This window comes from Coturnix japonica, chromosome 1 (assembly GCF_001577835.2).
Source record: "Coturnix japonica isolate 7356 chromosome 1, Coturnix japonica 2.1, whole genome shotgun sequence".
Classification (NCBI taxonomy): domain Eukaryota; kingdom Metazoa; phylum Chordata; class Aves; order Galliformes; family Phasianidae; genus Coturnix; species Coturnix japonica.
In genome coordinates, this window is record NC_029516.1 from 78991012 (window position 1) to 79011419 (window position 20408).

Here is a 20408-nt window from a genome sequence, read left to right on the forward strand (position 1 = left end):
AAAATATTTAAATAATGCTATAGTTATGGCCATTAGTAACAGATGTGATTCCCTGAACAGTAACATAAAAAGTCTTATGTGATAAATGAACTGTAACTACTCTCCAGTAGCCTAAGAAACTCAGTCTGAAAAACCATGCCAAATTCACACCAATATCAATAATCATTTAGAAGATTTCACCAGGAAGCAGAGTTTTATAGTAGTAAAATTAATGCTTAACTTTATCTTTCCAACTGTCGTGCATACGGACTCTTAAAACACTAAGTGAAAATATAGCAAACATTTTTGATCTTAGTGTAGGAAAGCAGTTTATGTTTTATGCCCCTTCCCCCCCTCTCCACCTGCCCCCTACCCCCCTTCCAGTAACATGATACAATAGCCTTGGAAAGGGCTTTTCCAGAAACTGAGAATACTTGGGTTACTAGGGCGCTGGAGAGTTTTATGTACTATATGAATGCTTCAAAGTGAAAAGCATTCACAGAAAGCACTGATATTTATAACCTGTCTTGGATGAAAGCTTAAGATAGTTTTGTCTTGCTTCTCATCAAAAACATCCATACAGTCTCTGTCTCCTTCCCAGGATACATGCTATCTTGACTCCAGCTGAGTCTTCCACAATATACTAGCTCCTTTCAGGGAATAGTTTGAATTTCTCAAGGAGGCAGATGAATTCAGTGGAAAAGTCTTGTAAGACATAGATGTAGTAAAACCTGTTAATCTTGAGTATTCTTTATTCAAGATAGCAAAAGCATGGATGGCTGGCTTTCATCCTTCTCATCTATTTAGGAGAGACTAGATGAGTTTAATCTTGAAGTAGCAACATATCAAACATAAGAGTATTTCTGCAGCTCCTTCAGCTATCATTATACTTCAATAGCACTAAGACTACGCTACAAGATCACTGCTCAATCTGTGAACACAGCTGATCACTACCTATTGCTACCATGTTAATACAAGGATAGAATGCATATAGTTCTCTCCCTCCTAGCAGTAACTAAGATTCAACAGAACCTTGAACACATGAGACAAATCCAGAAGTCTAAAGCCATGATGGGTGTCACGGTTTAAACGAAAATCCACCTGCATCCGTGACAGGCCGTGGGCCCCGCAGGGGCCCTAGGCCAAAAGGAAAAAAAATTAATTATGAAAAGAAAACAGCGGCAACGATCTAAGGAGGCACACTTATTTACTAAATACTATATCGAAATACAGGATAACACAATATAATACAATATAATTGAATATTGAGCTAATGAATCAAGCAAAATAGGAGAGAGAATAAGTCCCGAAACCAAGAGGCCTGCTGTAAATCTAGGCGAAACGGTGAAGGCTCCCACACACTCCCCTGAATGCCAGAACTCGAAAGATGTCAGTCTAGCCTGTGACAGAGATAATTTAGTGTCCAGGTCCCGTGACCTATCTCTGACCATGTTGTTCTCTGGGAGATGTAGTCTTCTTCTGTAAGTTGCAGATTCAGTAAAATTATTCAGGCTTTATATGATGTTATGATGCAGAATACTGATAGTAAAATTACAAAATTATTAAACCATGACAATGGGTCAGTGTCCTCAAATGGCTTCTACTGTCTGCAAATATACCATGTTACATGTGATTTAAAGTTAAGGCCAGTTTGTTGGATTGTGTCCTAATAAAGATAGGTTTTAATTTAAATAGATTCCTGTGCATAATTAAGACATTGTGAACTTAGACTACAGTGTACTTGATGATTTACTTTAAGACTAGTTTTATGCTTATCAATTCCTTTTCATTCTCCGTTTGTTCTTCAGTGTTGCTTTCACTAATTCTATGCCGTTGAATTTCATCCTGCTCTTACAAGAAAGAAATCAACTGACAAGCCCTTTCATAAATTAAAATTCAGTGCACTTACAACTGCATTCATGCAAAACTCCTTGAGTGTGGCTTATTAGCAACAGCCTGACTGTGGAAAGAAAAAGAGGAAAAAAAAAAAAAAGAAAAAAAAAAAGAGCTAGAATTCTATTTTTTCTATTTTTCTTAACTTTTTTTTCTTAAAGGCTTAATAGTAATACAGAAGATCCCCAGACTCTTCAAATAAAATTGAAATTAACACTAGTTTTCTTGTAAAAAGTAATTTTCAAAAGTGGCTCTCAAATTACAGTATATGTAAGATTGAGAAATCTGACTGAAACATTGTCAGTTATGATGTTATGAGTTTTTCAACCAGAGCAAAAACTTGTATGAGCAGAGATGTATTTCTCCTCGTCAGGTAAGGTAATGTCTTCTTCTCAAGTTATTTTTCTTATCTTGTAATGATTCTCTGACCAAATCAACGCATATTATTCTTATAACACGATTGTCATTAGAGGAATGAAAGAATCAAGTTCAGTTTTGTAGTGGAAAGTCATCACTAGAAGCACTGATTGAGCACCTAATGGAAAAGCAAGGCTAACCCAGGAGACCTTAGGTGCACTGTGTTTGAGCAAATTCTCACTCCCTGCAGCCTGGGATCTGTCTACTCTGCTGTCATTGTTGTGCTTTTATTGCATTACATGTTTATTTTTAGGTTGTGATTGTTTTTGCTTTGTTGTTGTTGTTGTTGTTGTTTCTTTGTTGTTGTTGTTTGTTTCTTTGTTTGTTTTTTGGAAGAGCAGCTGTTTCAAGTATCAATTCCCAATATTATTATCTGCTTTTAGAAAATGGTTACTGCAAGTTTCAGACCACTTATAACATTATTGTTAACTCTGTGTGAGTTCCCTTCATCACAGCTCTTCCAGAAGCTATAGTGATATGTATTCTACTACAGCATTAGTTAATTTGAATCCAAATCTAAATAGCTTATTAATTGAATATAGGGAGGAAGAAATAGCATCTTTTAGAAAGTCTTATTTTTCTGCAATTTCATTCAAATTCTGTTAAAGCTTCAGAAGTTTAAAAAACAAAACAAACAAACAAAAAACCTCATGGAATCCTCTTTGAAAATTTCTTGGTTTATCTTAATATTTTGCTATAGTTCTTGATATTTTATGATATAAACTGTAAGTAAGCTCCTTGGCATTAAATTTTTCAACACTCTCAGTATTTAAGAATAACAAAAAATAGGGTATTAAATTATATCCATACACACAAACAATAAGAGCTCTATCTAAATGTTGATTTTAACTAGACTTCCAGTGGCACACTTCCAGTCAAAAAGAGGATGTGGACTCCAAGCCACTGGATTATTTTCAGTAATAGTTAAATTAGCTAAAAATACACTTCCATGAATTTTATAAAAATGAATTCCCTTGCTGCTAAAGCAACTAGGTAAAGACCACAGGGGCATACAAAAGCTGCTCTTACACCATGCCAACATAGAACAGCACTTTATGTCAGAATCAGATTTACAGAATGCTTGATCTCTGAACACTGGTTGAGTTAGTACTCAAGGCAGAGTATTCTTTCTTCCATTTATTCATACAGAAAAATTTACTTTCATTTTACCTTTCATATTAAGGTTCCACTGCAAGCCTCTGATGAAGAAGAAAGAACTAAATTTATGAGGTGATTTTGACCTACTTTGTGTTCTTGAGCTTGAATGGTTTCCAAACATCTAATCTAGTTTACGTACCTCAAGATTTACTTGAATCTTATTGTATTCTATCTATCTTTACATATACTATGTGCTGTTGCTAAAGGAAGTATTAATCTAAAGTAAAAACGCTGAGTAGAATTAGATACTGTGGAATGAAATCAACAACTTGTTCTACTCTTAATCTAGTATTGTCTGTTGATCCAAAAAAGTGGAATTGCTTTTGAGGAATTCCAGTGGCAAGCACTACAATCTCAAAAAGGAAAGTTTAATTAAAAAATCTGATAACTTAATGGGTTTTGTTTCTCTAACAGTAAAACCTCAAGAAAATACACCTACCTTTCAAAAACATGAAGCATATAGAATACTCATCTCATTAATGTCTAAAGGAAGTAACTTTACATGTTCTTCAGTCATCATTGACAGTGTATTTCTTTATTATATTTATAGCAGCTTTGAACAGTTTCTAGAAATAAAAGATATTGGTCACAGTGAAAAATTACCAAACTAGAGCCTGAAAATGTAATCAGTTTCTCAACTCCACTTGCTTATTTGCTCCTACTGTAATGGTTAGCAATAAATTGAAAAGTTACTATGTGAACTCTTTATATAACATGTTTCTACTGACCTCTACCATTTTACAGGAAAGCCTCATCATTCACATCATAAATTTACCGCATTTGTAACACTTGGGAAAGGCTGGTTTTACACAGGTTTGGAAGAGTTAGTAGAATATAACTTTTCAAATTCAATATTATACCTGAGCAATTAATCAATTACATGTATGAAGAAATTCTATATCTTAGATGATGGTAGTGACAAAATAGGAACTTTTTTTCCCACTATACTCTAACTGTGAACTTCTCCAAGTCTCTAATTTCTATTACCATATTTTCCAGTTACATCAGTAATTATTTCATTCTAACAGTTCAGATTATGGAAGTCACAAAACATGGAAGAGTTGAATTTTATCTATTTTTCATTTTCAAATGCTTCACTAAATAGAAGTATTGGCTTTATAGAATCATAGGATCATTAGAGTTGGAAGAGACAGTTCAGGGTCAACTAATCCAACTTCACTGCAATGAACAGGGACATCTACAGTTAGATCACATTTTTCAGGGCCCTGTCCAGTCTGACCTTGAGCACCTCCAGGATGGGGCCTCCACCACCTCTCTAGGCTACCTACTCCAGTGCTTCCTCACTCTTCTCACAATAAATAAATAAATAAATAAATAAATCTGTGAGTGACAGGAAAGGAATGCATTTCAATTTCTGCCTCCCTCCCTTCCCCCCCAGAATACACCTTTCTGCTCCTAAATGTTTCCCTTTTTGAGACTGAAAATAACATCTCTGTCATTCAGTCATACTTTCCTGTGATGGAAAAGCTTCTACAAACATTCATTGTGATGTAGCCCTATCTATGATGTAAAGCTTCAAGCATTTATAATTGCTGAATATGTAAAAGCTTTTGTAAATAAACTCCATTTACAGTAATGTTCCATCTATGAAACAAAACTGTAAACAAATGTTTTTAATTGCCGAAGAGTTCTAAATGGTTTTACTGTAAGAGAAGACAAAGTTCAATCGTAATCTGGCTGCTGGGAAAATAGCAGAAAATTTTGCTTAGCAACGTCCATGTATTCACTCAAGGTGAGCATAATGCTTTGTGTCTTATGGGTTCTGAATTCCCTATAGCTATTCTGAGAAGTATGCTGTGCTACTGTTTCGTTCCACCATAGTTCATACATTTTTGTCCTCCAGAAAATCTCACAAGTCTTAATTGAGTCTAATGGTCTCACTTGCCTAAAGCAAACAGAATCAGAACCATATGTTTTCTTCTTATTTCCTTGGACTTGTTAACAGTAATGTTCTTGTTCCTGCTACTATTAAAAACAACATTGCTATATTACTGAGACTTTGCCTGATGCGTGTTGTCAAACCAGTGTTTGTAATCTGAACTTGTATAGCTTGCATTTGAATAAATATATAAAGTAACCAACAGCCACATTCAGCAAATTGAACCAATGAAAATAAGGCCCAGCCATTTTTCTTAAACTGTTAAAACAGTATAGGAGTTATTTCATTGACGGGGAGGGGTTACAGCCACAAACATCCAATTTCATACATGACCAAAACCAATACAGGAAAATTAGTTATTAAAACAGCTAAGGTGAATGTTCATAGAATATGAAAATCCACAGTTTCTACCTTAGTGGCTTTCTGTATTTTCCCTTCACCAAATATGATTTTTTACATTTTTATGAAACTTAAGATTTTTGTCCAGTTTTTGTGCCTCAGATTCCTAAAAACATTGGGAGAAAGATAACCAGTTTTGGCCTGAGTTTGGAGCAAGGCTTTTATATGACATTTCTGGCTAAATTTCTTGGGGAACACAATTTTATGCCCAGGGTTTGGACTAATATAATACAGAGCCAGTTCTGTCCTGAAGCCACCAAACCTTTGCAAACTACAGGAACTGGTGTTTGCGTACTGGTAGACATTTGCTTCCAGACAAAACTTACTCATACCTTCTTTCTCTGGACTCTTGAATGGAACTACTTTTCCAATTCTAATACACTGGATTTAGAAAACTACTAAACTTCAAATACATCATAATGCAGGCTGAATGGCCTTGCTCTATGCTATTGAAATTTTAAGTACCAGTTCATTTAATTGAAATGCTAGGTCTTGAAGCACCTTGTCACAATTATAGGATCATAGCATGAACTGGATTGAATATCAGAATTATTCTCTAGTTCCAACCCCCCTGCTGTGTGCAGGGTCACCAACCACCAGACCAGGCTGCCCAGAGCCACATCCAGCCTGGCCTTGAATGCACCCAGGGATGAGGCATCCACAACCTCCTTGGGCAACCTGTTCCAGTGTGTCAGCACCCTCTGTATGAAAAACTTCCTCCTAATGTCTAACCCAAACCTCTCCTGTCTCAGTTTAAAACCATTTCCCTTTGTCCTATCACTATCCACCGTCATAACAGCCTTTGCCCTCATGTTTAATATGCTCCCTACAAATACTGAAAGGCCATAATGAGGTCTCCTTAGATCTTTCTCTTTCCCAAGCTAAACAAGCCCAGTTTCCTCAACCCTTCTTTATAGGAGGGGTGCTTCAGCCCTCTGATCATCTTGGTAGCCCTCCTCTGGATCTTTTCCAAGAACTCTATGTCTTTCTTGTGCTAGGGCACCCAGGCCTGGATGCAGTACTCCAGATGGGGCCTCACAAGAGCCAAGTAGAGGGGGACATCACATCACCCTCCCTTCTGGCCACTCCTTTTTTAATGCAGCCTGGGATATAATTGGCCTTCTGTGCAGTAAGAGCACACTGCTGGCTCGTGTCCAGCTTCTCATCTACCAGGACCCTGAAGTCCTTCTCCACAAGGCTGATCAAAACCCTTTGGCTGAAAACAGCCAACCAATTCTTAATCCACTGAACAGTCCATCCTTTGAATCCATATATCTCCAGTTTAGAGAGAATTATGTGGTGATGGACCATGTCAAAGGCTTTGCAGAAGTCCAGGTAGGTGATATACATAGCCCTTGCCCTGTCCATTGATGCTGTCACTCCATCACAGAAGGCCATCAGATAGGTCAAGCAAGATCTGCCCTTGGTGAAGCCATGCTGGCTGTCTTGAATCACCCCTTTGCCTTAACATAGCTTCTAGGAGGATCTGCTCTATAATCTTCCCAGACACAGAGCTGAGGCTCACTGGCCTGTAGTTCCCCATAGCTATCAATTGATGTAGCTATCCAAGTTATTTCCACAAATGGGAATTTTTTATTTTTTTTATTTTTTTTTTAATTATTGTTACCACTGGGAAGTTTAGCAGGACTCTAACAAAGATCTCCTTTTCTGTATTTCTAGTTCATTACTTCTTGTCTTAGAAGCATGGAAGAGGTCTTTGATCCCTCTCAGCAACATATTATATCTATTTATTTGAAATCTTACACCTCTCCTCAGTCTTTTCCTAGTTTCTGCAGCAACTCCTCATAGCTGCTATCTGGACAGTGACTGGAGCACACTTCTTGAAGTGCTGGGAATCAGAATGGAAGGTCAAATTGAGGTCCTACTGCATATCTTGTAAAATGCAACACTGCCCACTTCTTTAATGCATTCCAGCCTAATATTTTCTTCTGTAAAAGTGGCAAGACATCATGTACTTAATTAGCACGCAGTTTTCACACAGTATCACAGTCTTGTGCAGGTTGGAAGGGACCTTAGAGATCATCGAATCCAAATACTTGGGATTCAAGCCTCCTGTGTAGCAGAGCGGCACTTCTACCGCTTGCGCCACAGGGGGGATTCGAACCTGGGCCTCCAGTGTTGCAAAGCAGCGTTCTTACCACTGTGCCGCTGGAGGCACACATTTCGACCAGTATATGTAGCAAACACCACTACAATATTATAAAATAACAAAAATATTCTGTCCCTTCCTGAAAGGGAAGCTCTTAAACACTGTCTGTATACACACACTGTAGTAAGGATTACAGTTATGCAGAAAATTGACAGTAGATAAACATGAGTTAACACCAAATATTAAGGATTTTCAGTGTTGCTGCCCACAGAATGAAAGTTATTGGGCATAGCCTGCTTCTGGTTTCAGTCAAAGTTTCTGTGGATTTCTTCACAGCATTTTGCTACTCAGACTGACCTTCCACTAGCTTGTCGGCAAGCTTGTATCCTCAGTAACAGCTTTGACTTTGTATGATCTTAATCTGAACTAGTGAAAACCTGTTTGAGTTTATCACAGTATTCAGTCACTAAAAGAAACAGAATGAAATATTGTGAAGAAACTGGATTTGTTAAGATTTTTTGTTCCTTCACTTGTTCTGCTCCTAATCATAATTTACAGAAAAGAACTGAACAATCTGCAAGATTCTGTAGGAAGGCTTCCTTCCTTGCTAAATTATTCCTAATCTCAGAAAAGCTGATCAGATGTCATGAGCTATTGTGAAAATCTTCAGAGTTAGCTAGATAAACAAATACTACTCCTCGTGATTAATGATCTTGATCATGTTTTTCCTTCCTTGTCCTCAGTGTTCATTCTGCATTCCCAAAATAGGTACATTTCTTACTTCACCTGTGCACCTACTAAAAATATTCTGCGCCAGTTTAAAGGAAGCAGTACCCATAGCATGTTTCTGACCATGTTGTCCAGATTACATGCTGTCCTGCCTTATCAATACATATTTTTCTTGTATAAAATTTAAGTTACCAAGAATATTTTTTTAGTAAACACTCAAGGCAACATACTCTGCTGGCTTTCTCCTTCCAACCAATTAGAACTAAAGATATTTTTAGGAACTTTCAAGCTCTTTCTCTGTGTCAACACTACAGTTTATGTACTTATCCTGTAAATAAAAATTTTTAAACAGAATACTTAGATACAGGAACACCTTGCCTGGACCACACAGTATGTTTGTGATTGCGAGACAGGACAGCTTTATCAGCTTACTATGCTTAATGAGAGAAGTAAGGCCTGGTGGCAGGACTGCATGCCTTGTACTGACTGGAATTAAGTTTGGGGGCTGCATATTCACAAGAAATTTGTTACATTTACATTTAATAATTTGGCTCATTAGAAAAATCCCACATTTCAGATTGTTTAATGACAAACTTTACAACATTTTATTTCTCTTAACAAAGCTACGTGATTTGTCTCTTCTGTTCAAATACTGTACTGTCTGCTGTCCAGTTTCTAATTAAGAGCTGCTGTACAGAAAGTCAGAATGCAGTCATCAGCTTAAGTGGAAACCACATATTTTGGCTTCTTGTGAGGTCTCTTAAATTGTGCATTACTGCAGTTACTCTAGGAACTAACATGGCTTCTTCCATAAGAGATGGAAGTATTATAATCATTAGTAAAACTGTTATGAATCTGTTAGCATTTTTGAGCAGATGTTAAGTTCCCTCAAATAAACAAGAAGTTGTCATGAAGTGATGCCTCCACAATGAGAAAGCTTGAATCTTGTCAGTCATATCATCTAAAATAAAACTACTTCCCTTATGTACCTTAATTTATAGTGGTCAGGAAATTTGCCTCTCATTCCTCATTCATTGCTATTTTTTCTTTAGGTCATACTATCTCTTGCAGGGGTTAAAAGCAATTTCAGGTCTTGCTAAACTGGCAACTTCCAGTTTACACAACACAACAAAAGTGGAGATGGGAGTATAAGATTTCTCTTTCAGAAGTGACCTGATTGAATTACTGAACTTAATGGTTCTACTCTTCCTGTCTTTCAGTGAGATGCCTGCACAAACAAAATTAAAATGTATTGTCTATATAGAAATTAAGGAGTTGGAAAATAGTGAAGTACAAAATGTTTATATATTAAAGGCCTCATTTCCTTGAATAGGCATCCCAGGGGCTGTTTGGGGAAAGAAGATGAATTATTTGAAGGTGTGTTCCCTTGGGTTTTAGTTTTGTCTCTAATCACTCTTAACTAATTCTTTAGGGATGGATTTTAGAGGAAAGTCCTTGATTCTACATTTCTTTTAGTGGAGAAAAGACATCAATACAAAACTGTCTTTGTCTTTCTTGCTTTCTTTATAACTACATTCCATTTCCATTATTGTCTAATTCCCAGGATGACTTTGAAAGGTGACAAGTAACAGAAGACTTGTTTTGCATCAGTGTTTTAACATATATTCGTCTTCATCTCAAGTGATTGTGCCTGCAACTCCACAAGTACAGCACACTCTGTGGCAAGATAATCCTAACTTTCAAGCAACAATTTATTTTTATATTTACATCTTTAACTACTGCCAGTACTTATCATTTGGAACTGTCTTACTTTCCAGTCTTAGGTACACCCTTTATCATTTATCTGTACATCAGCTTCTTTATCTTGTGACAGCAGCAGATAGAAATCTGTTGCTGAGAGTAAAACAAAAAATAATAATTAAAAAAGATAAGTAAATATTAATGTCAAAAATTCTCAAAAGAAGGAATATCTTTTTTTTCCTCCTTTAGTGTTATAGACTTGAAAAGATAAAGATAAAGCAAGTGAAGCCGCTCACTCTAATGGAAAAATAGTTTCATAGAAGAGCAACTAGAGTTAAAGTGTTTTCAGGTAGTATGCTTGAAAACTGACTCAAATCAAACAGGCTTCTGACAGTTAATTAAAACAAAAAAAACAAACAAAACTGTATATGCACCCGAAAAAATAAAATCAACCAAAAACAAACAAAAAAAAAACCCAAAAACAAAAAACAATCCACACCAAAACAAAACCCCTTTTCTTTTTAGAGTCTAAAAGATATGCCAGAAGTCCCAGCCTTGAGAGATTAAATTGCCTTAAGCAAGAAGAGAAGACCAAATGTGGCAAAATAAATCTGTGGCAATTACTGCCATGTGCTTCTATGACTCAGCCTACCAACAACAGAAAAAAAAAAAAAAAAAACAACTTTGCAGCTGGCAAAGGTGTTACAAAGAACAATTATGTTGATGTAGTTAAATATTTTCCATTTAAGATAGAAAGGAAAAGAAAGAGCCAGGACATCAAACAACCTAATGTAGTCAACTCAAGAATTACCTTAAGTCTTGAAATATTTATTCTGAAGTAAACTATCTTCAAACAAAATGATTAAGGTATTAGACTGTCAGAGGCACCTATTCATCATTCAGTGAACACTTAGAAACTACAACCATTAAATTAAAAAAGTGTATTGCATTGCGCATGGCATAATATACAGGTCAGGTCAACTAGGAATAATAATAAAACAATAAAAAATCTTCAGTTTCAGCCTTTACAGTTGGTGGTAGAACCTTGGTTTCATGTTGAACTATGAAACATGATAACAGATAACAGCTAATTTAATTTCAAAGCATAAATTTATCAGTTCTTTGAAGATATTAGTATTGTCCCCCCTGTTCCAGGGGAAACAGTAACTATGAGAAAATATGAGACTTTATACTGTATTTCCTTCTAAAATAAAAATATTAGTAAAGTTAACACATCTCATTTTCTGAGATGTATTAGGAAACCCATTCTTAAGATATTATGAAGAGTGTGTAAACATCTCACTTCTTCATTCATTCTTAAAGACCTACTTGGTGGGGGTGGGGAGGAAGGGCACAGTAAAGAAGAAGGAGAGGAAGGAAACAAAAATGACATGTTTTTAGAAAGGCACAGTGTACTGTGAAACTTATCATCCCTTTTTGAATGAAAAAGTGCAAAAAAACGTAGTTATCAAATCTAAACCCTTAAATTTAAAGTACTGAATGTTTTCATTGTATATTACTTTGGTGCAAAAACTAATAGTGGTAAACCATTTTTGGCCTTGAAAATATTTACAGAAGTGGTTCTGCATTCTCTAAAGTAGATTTCATCATAGGATTTTAAGTAGGTGTGAATATGATCTGGCACTGGTATTAATAATCTTAAAGATTTCTATAAAGATTTCATTATGGACAAACCCTCCAGTATAGTATCTGATTTAGTTTGGTTCTCTACTCAAGCAAGGCTTCTCTTGTCTAAGATAGTGAGCTATCCATCACAAAAAATAAGATAACAGATTCAGTCAGAAACATTGTCATTTGAGAATGAAGTTTTGAGGCATTTTTTCTGGAGTCCTTATCATTCAATACTATTCAGAAAGACAGTGCTGAGTTTGCTGAATTTAGTTTACATGCACAGAGAACACTTTGCCATGAAAGAATAGAGACTAATAAATGCCTCCTTGTTACAAATCACTCCTAATTCCATTAAATTACACAAAGATGTCTTACCCGGTGTGTTTCACTACTAAATTAGAGGCATTCATGAGAGAAAGCCAATACCAAGTTTTCTTAAAAGAATTGCTAGCAACTAGCAAAAAGGGACATTGATCAGGCATCCACACTTCAGCTAAAAATAATATCATTTCTAGCTTCTGTCTTTATTGTGTAGTGTGATACAAGGTACCTTGCCAGGTTACTTGGTCACCTGCAAAACAACTGTTCACAAATTGATCTTTAATAAATTTACTATTTTAACAGTCTTTTAGTTTGGATAATTACACTGCGTCAGTAAATTGCTAAAAGAAATGTTTTAGTAATTCTCACTGTAATCATTAAAGTTAATGTTGCACTGCCACTTTCATAATATTTATCACATTTCAGATGCATGCAATCTGACCATTAGAATTTAACTTTTTCATGTTCAACCACATACCAGTATTAATTAGTTTTCCTGTTGTTGATTTTAACCCCTTCATTTTACATCTACATCCGCTAAACCATTTTTAAAGAGTCTAACAAAAGCAGCAACCTCCCCCACCCCCCAGTAAAAAAGTATCAGATGATAATACACTGATTTACTCCATTTTACGAAATACTACACCTGTTTCCATATATATCTGAAGGTCAGTGAGCTTAGAAAAACTCGAAAATCTTTTTATCTACTACAGAGGAAAGCTGTAGCCACCAGCTTACTGTGGACTGAAAACAAAAGCTCATGGGTTCAGATAAAGCTAAAAAGATAAATGCAGTGAAGAATCCCAATGAGAGAACAGTAGCTGATTGTACTAATGTTTAATTAATTAATTCCAATGTATGTAAGGATAAACGTCATTCTATGGTTCCAGTGGACTTTATCATTTACTTGACATGTTGTCACATTTATCACAGGAAAAGGGAGAATTTACAGTTACTAAATTAGGAAGAGTGTGTATTCCCATTACTTACAAGCCAGGATTTAATCTCTGTTACACAAAATCTACCCAAAGATATGGGTACTTACACCAAACTCTTTATTTCTCATCCACCACAGATGAGTGATAATACTCAGCAATCACAATGAGATCTGAAAAGCCCTTTTAATTCCCACTTCCAGCTTTAGTTAAACTTAAACAACAGTCATATTTAGAGACTCAGGAGTGTAATTGCTATCCCATCACTCACTTATCTAAAATAACATTTTATTAATTTTAATGAAAATAGAGTCAGACTAGTATCGCATCAATGTATATTTTTATACGCATACATAAGCATGTAAGTTCTGGAAGTAACAAACAGCAAACAATTCAATTTAAGTTGTCTGTGAGAAAACACACTCCTGTTTTCATCTTAGGCTATTCTTCCCTGCACCTTCTTTTTTCTCTTCATTTACAATGATTTTTACTATCATGGTTTATGACAGAAATCTGACAGATAAATAAAGTCTTACCTATTACAAGTTTATAAATCTAAGGTTTACTTTTCAATCCAATATGAAGCTGTAGATTAACCTTAGAGTAAGAAGAATTTTTAGTACAAAATGAAATAGGAAAGTATATAGGACATCATTTTGGTAATTGGAGGAATTTAAACAGATGGGCCATTTACCCATCAAATTTCATTAAGAATTTAGACTGCCAGAATGAAGTGTTATTTAAAGGAACATTTCTTCATCTTTCCAATCACTCTGTATTAAGTAGCACTGTACTTACAGAGAAAGGGAACTGATAGAGACCTTAATGTGTCTTGGAATAATAAAGAAATAACACATCTTGAATTTTGCTTTCTCTTACAGTCACCCTCCATACCCCTTCACTTTATTCTCATCATAAATGAATCAAAAAACAGTGGTACATCACTTCTAGTCCTTAGATATTACACTTAGACTTAAATATATATATATATATGAATTCTTATGTTGTATAAGAATAACACAGAACACCAACTACTGATCTTCACTAAAGACCTCTAAGTATGGAAAGTTGGGTACCTTCAGAATTCACCATGAAGTAAACACGTAAGAGATTTGTCAAGTATTTCTGCTTCAGTATAGCCAGAAGTTTCAATAAAAATAGAAAGATGTAAAAGAAAAGAATTTAGCTTTCAGCAATAACTGACAAAATCTTGTACAAAGTTCTCCAACTTCCAAAAATTCATAGTTACTGGTGTCTCATTTCCATTATCACACATATTGTTAGAACTGTACATCAGTTACTGTCTTTGAATTCTGATCCATTCAGTATTTTCTCACTGTAAAACTACCCAGTGGTTACTGAGGAAATCATCATTCTTCTGCTCAAAAGAATTTGAATTTCACCTTTATTCTGCTGCTGGGTGTCTTACTACAACCTGCTTAGAATGTGAAGTCACAGTTTATTTCATGCTCCATTAGCAGAGCAGGAAAGCTCATGGATTTACAAGATGCATACAGGTAGAGAACTACCCTAGCCCATGCTTTCAGCTAATACTTTTTAAAAATCTTTCTTGTGGGCTTCTACTCCCTCCCTCCTTTACCCCCTTCAAAAGTGTTGCAAGTACAAGTTACAGTAATTGTTACAACTGCATGCCTACATGCAGCTACTACTGCTATCAAGTATACCATTTCAACAGTATTGATAATGATCTGCTACAATTAACCAGCTCACTTGCTTTTCTGCTGTTCTTTAATGCAACATTTCAGCACACTGTGCGTCCCTGACATTTAATCAATCAGAGAGGTTTGGTTGGAAAGGACCTTTAAAGATCATCTAGTTCCAGCTCTTGCCCCTTTTGAGGAATGTGGGAAAACCGTTCATTCTAGGAACAAAGATATTCCCAAATTAATAAAGGAGGAGTTACTCCCCATTTCCCCCCGACCCCCCAACACTGACCAAGTGTTCCTTAAGTAAGACAAAAACTTAGATAATGATGAATGATTTCGGTACAATGCATTAATGAAACATTTCTATTTTGAAACAAGCTCAAGATCAGTTACAGTTAACTTAATTGGGTAAAAATTACATACATTAATGTCAAACGAATAGTTCTGTAAAATGAGGGTGGGAAGAAAAGGAAAGTTATAACAAAGGATAGAAAAGGAGGCACCATCTGAAATACTGTGAACATGAAGCTGAGCATCATCTTGCTGGCACATTTAAAATGTGTGTATTTATGTGTATATATGTATATGTACACATATATATGTATATATGTGTATGTACATATATGTGAATGTGATTGTTATATATGTACACACATAAAGAGGAAATCTCTAATGTTCTCTGGAAACTGTTATTAGATGAGCTAAGCTGGTGTTTTGGATGTGGCAAAGGGGGGAACAAGAGCACCTGTCAGGCGGGAGGAGTGCCTTGTGGCTGCCTGTGACCCTGCAGCCTCTCTGTGGATCACTCACACTAAGGCCCTCACCATTTGGGAACACTGCACGTCCCAATATAGAGGAGTAGGTGGCAGCATCAGGGGACCTAGTGGCTACCTAAGAGGTGGGCTGACAAGGACCAGGACTGACATCAGCCCTGCAAGAGGCTGTCAACTCAGTAGCACTAGCAGGGATTACACTTTTTAATTAAATAAAGAAATAGAATAATGCCATTAGAACAGGTGCATTTGGAGTGCCTCCACAAACCCCCTTTTTACTCATCATTTTTTTACTAAATGACTTAAATGACAGTATGCACTGTTCTATTAAACCATACTGAACTGCTTGAGAGTTTAAAGCCTCCATAATGAAGTTAGTCTTGTTTCTTGTTTTCATTTTCTCCTATTTGCAGCTTGGTACACAAGAAGACACTTTGGCATAACACAGGAGGGAGTGTTATGTATACAATAAAATTCTTAGACAAAAGGAAACACTTCACAGAATATTCATCTTGATTTCACTTGTATTCTCTTGAGTGAAAATTTTTACTGGATCTAATAACATTATACAGTAAACAATATAATGTAATTGTTGCTTTTCTTACTTCATCTTTTAGTCTTACTTTTGAAAGCATGCTGCACACTAGAGTTAGAATTACTGATCAGGCTGCCATTCATTTCTCATGTTTGCTTTCCATCAGACTTCTTTTAGTCAGCTCAGCATCAATATAGGATTCCATTTTTGTTAGTTTCAGGTGGCCACAAACACAGTATTCAGCTCCTGTCTCTAATCAGAAACCTTCAAGCTACACAGTTATCAATACCTTACAGCACTCTAGTAAACACTAATGGATTAAACTGCTCTTTTTTTCTTTCCATCTTATGTACTGATTCTATGGTCTTGGACCTCTGTAACATTCTGTGATTTTACTGCTAGGGTTTCGGTAGCTATCCAACCAATCAAGGATAACCCCATCCTCATCTTAAAACTCTACCTCCAGTACAATTACTTACAGCTGAATACCTGTTGAATTTGGCATTGGTTTTTGAATGTGTTAATACTACAAGTCACAAAAAAGGTCCTCAGCATGCATATTTTACAGAAGTGGAGTGACTCACTTGTAAGAATATTACTTAGCAGGTGAAGATAGTTTACACAGAGGACAGCTGTTTAAGTTAATAAGTTGCCACTACAACTTATTCAAGTCTAAGATTCCACCATAAGCACACCATATCTCATTCCAATTATTTCTAGATAGCTCCTCTGTCACTGGGTTTGTTATGTGTTTATGAAGGTAAGAAGCTTTCACTAGTTGGAAAAAGACCTGTTTTCTCCATCTAATTTTTCCTCAGAAGTAAATAAGTAGCTAAGTTCTGACTACCACACACTGGGAAGAATACTGTAGATAATTTTGTACTCTCACTTGCCAACAGTACCACTTCACTCAAGTAAAATTCAGTTTCAGCTTAGAAATATAATAAAATTAAACATGAAAGGTTTCATTCTCTATTTCATAAAATCTGTAGATGCTTAAACATCTAAAACTAGTGCCAGAAAAATACAAGTTAACTGCATTAAAAAGCTTTTATTTATCACAGTTCTCACTTATCTCTAACAAGACTAATAGCAAGAACAGTCATTTTTGATGCATGTATACTCAGGCTTTAAGTCACAATATATCCTGGGATGTTTACAAGGCTATTTAATGCAGTTCCCTTTAAATTGCTGATATTTCAAGTATTGCATATGGCTACACTTTTGCCAACTTCATTTGTTTAATTTTGATGCTGTGGAGTAAATACATGCTGACTTTAATTGAGTCCAGAATTTAATTTCACTACCATAAGCTGAAACTAATTTGCATATCTTCAAGTGCACCCATTTTATCTTCATCTAGTATTCATCAATATGTAATATAAATCTGCAAGATCTTCATTACTACTTAGCTGTACAAACCTTCTTTGTTAGGGTTAAAATAAGAGCTAAGACTCTCAACCATCTTAACGACATGCATGTGATAGATGGGATACTTCATCTTACTTTTTAGCCTTCTGATAAGGGCTCGGACTCCTTCTTACACTTTAGATTAGCCTTCATTCCTAATTTCTTTCAGCATTTATCTTTTTCTGGAAGGCTTAAATGGCTAAATTGCTTCCTCTCTTCCCATTACAAACACATAAAGTGTTGGTCAGAAGGGCCCAGTGCATTTTGGAATAAAACTTATGGATTCTGTACAGGATAAACAAAGCTTACTAAGACATGCTACTTCAGACTGTATAAAGTAATAATGATATCCAAGATTTAGGTCCCATCACAACTAAAAATTGTACTATCAGTCCATACTTAATCTTGAAGATATTGTCCTCTATTTTAAGTCACCAGCACAGAAGTGTGAAAATAGCATTAAAATTAAGAAGATAGGCAGCAGCACAGAATCAGCTGCTTACATTTTTCTTAATTATCCTTATTTAGTCACTGATCATTATCATATAGATTTATTTCTCATGTTTAGGAATGGCAACTAAATAATTTCTAGTCACCACTAATGCTCCATTATTGGTGTGAAAATATATTTTTTGTAGCCCAGATATACGATAGTTCCTTCATTTACCACAAAATGCAAAATCTGTTAGTGTAGAGACACTAACAGATCCTACAATTTAAATCAAGTAGCCATTTCAAGTGACTAAACGTACAAGATACTAGCCCTTTGAACACCCTTTGCAACCATGCCCAAAAAACACTCATAGCTGCTAATCAAGTTTACTCTTGAAAAGAAGAAAACTGGGTTACATTTATGTTTACTGTAAGTTTAATCTGCAGATGTACTGGATCAGCGGTCCTATGCTCACACACTTTCGGAACACATCTCTTCATACAGAAACTTTCTCATTATTTTTATAATTATCATTCTTTTTATAACTGCAAGCTATTTGGAATTTTGTTAATGATCACTTCTATATAGTAACTGGAATTAGCTTTTAACTGAAATTAAATCAATCATTTCTTTTTAGAGATCAAAATCTATCATTTTGCATTAATCCATCCATCTTTATTTTAATTTCCCACTTTCTGTAAAAGCTGTTGTCTTGTATCCAACTCTTTAATTATATAAGAAATCACAGACTAGGATCTATGCTCTTAAAAATCAATAAAATGTGTACGGTCTGAAACACAGCCCTTACTTCATCTGTAGCCCTTACTTCATCCACCAGTGTTTTCTCAAGCTCATACATAAGCCATTCGATACTGTATTATTTCAATACCCAGTATTACAATTTCAAGTGAAGAAACGGAAATCCTTCAAATACTAGTCTACACCTGGTTTCAGATTTTGCAAAAGGGGCTGCTCCAAAACAAGTGCTCCATATTTCATTATGTTGGCCACAGTGGTACAGCGATGAGTGGTGGTACAGTAGTGGAGGTTGAACCTTCTTGCCAGTATCTTGTACTGCATGACAAATGTTAGAAGAGGGACATTACAAAACATTATACAGCAATCAAGTTTGTACAAAGCAAAGATGTGTCACTGAATTCCTCCATGTGGAACAAGTGGCATCCCTTGATGCCTGTTCAGTGCTCACTGAACATCTATTGAGACCAAACAGTGGATGTGAGCACAGTGAGGCAGTAGGTGGTACATTTCAGCAGTGGTGACAGCTAGGCACAAGACAAGCTACACTCAGGATAGCCATTCCCAGCAGCCATACCATGAAATAAGAAGCATCTTAGTCACCCACACAAATAGGCTAATGTTGGTGACAGCTGAAAGACAGACTTCTGCAGCTGAGGATTTACTCTATCAAATAGTGTTACTTTTGTTCTTTATACCTGCTGTAGTTTCCATGGAAAATACTGGAAGGCATTACTTTTGGAGCAACCTACACATCCTGCTAAGTTTTAATGGGACAGGAAACAAGCCACCTGCAATTTCATAATTGTCAGGTTCAGCAAAGAAAGAAGTCCAAGGGGTGTATAATTCAGTTTGTTCAAGGCTTTTTCTTTATAGGAGAGAAAAAGTTTAAAACTTTCAGAATTCTCATAGCATGTAGTTGATTTCAAGCTCAGAAAAGCACTTTAATTGCAGACAAGCAACTGCGAAACAACAAAGTCACTCAGAATATTTCATGTGGAAATAGGAATACATAACTATGTTGGGCTATAGTACTGGTATTCATAAGCTTTATTTCAGGCTCCTGAGCTGTGGAAGATATTTCACGGGTAATCAAACCTACTATTCAAAAAATCAAGTGGTTGAATTTTTATTTCATCTTCCTTTTGGACCTAACACATTAGGAGTATCAGTCATTTCTCCCTTGTTTCATAATTACCTAGCTATGAACTTCGTGCATTTCTATTCCCATTCCATTTTCTAAAGCATTTTTCTAAAGTTTTCTTCTGCGAGTTAGTCAAATAAAGGATATAAACAAACAATTTACTTTGGAGGGAAAAAAAAATGGGTTAAGTACACCACTCGCTAATACTGAACTCTCATTTTATGATGTGAATGATGATGAACTGCCTTTTAACTACATCAGACTCTCAGACTCTCAAATTTGCCTTTGTTTTGTAATCTGACAGAATACTAAACTCAAAGTGCATTTTAACGCGCATATCCCAAGTAAGATCAGACATCTAAACCAGGAAATAGAAACCTCTCATAATGTTTCAAGGCATATATATACTTTTTTTTTTTTTTTTTTAAACCACCATACAGAGAAAAAGAAGGGAAAAAAAGCTGAAGGGTTGGAGCGCACACATATGTACTACTTCTGCTCCAGTAAGTTTAAATA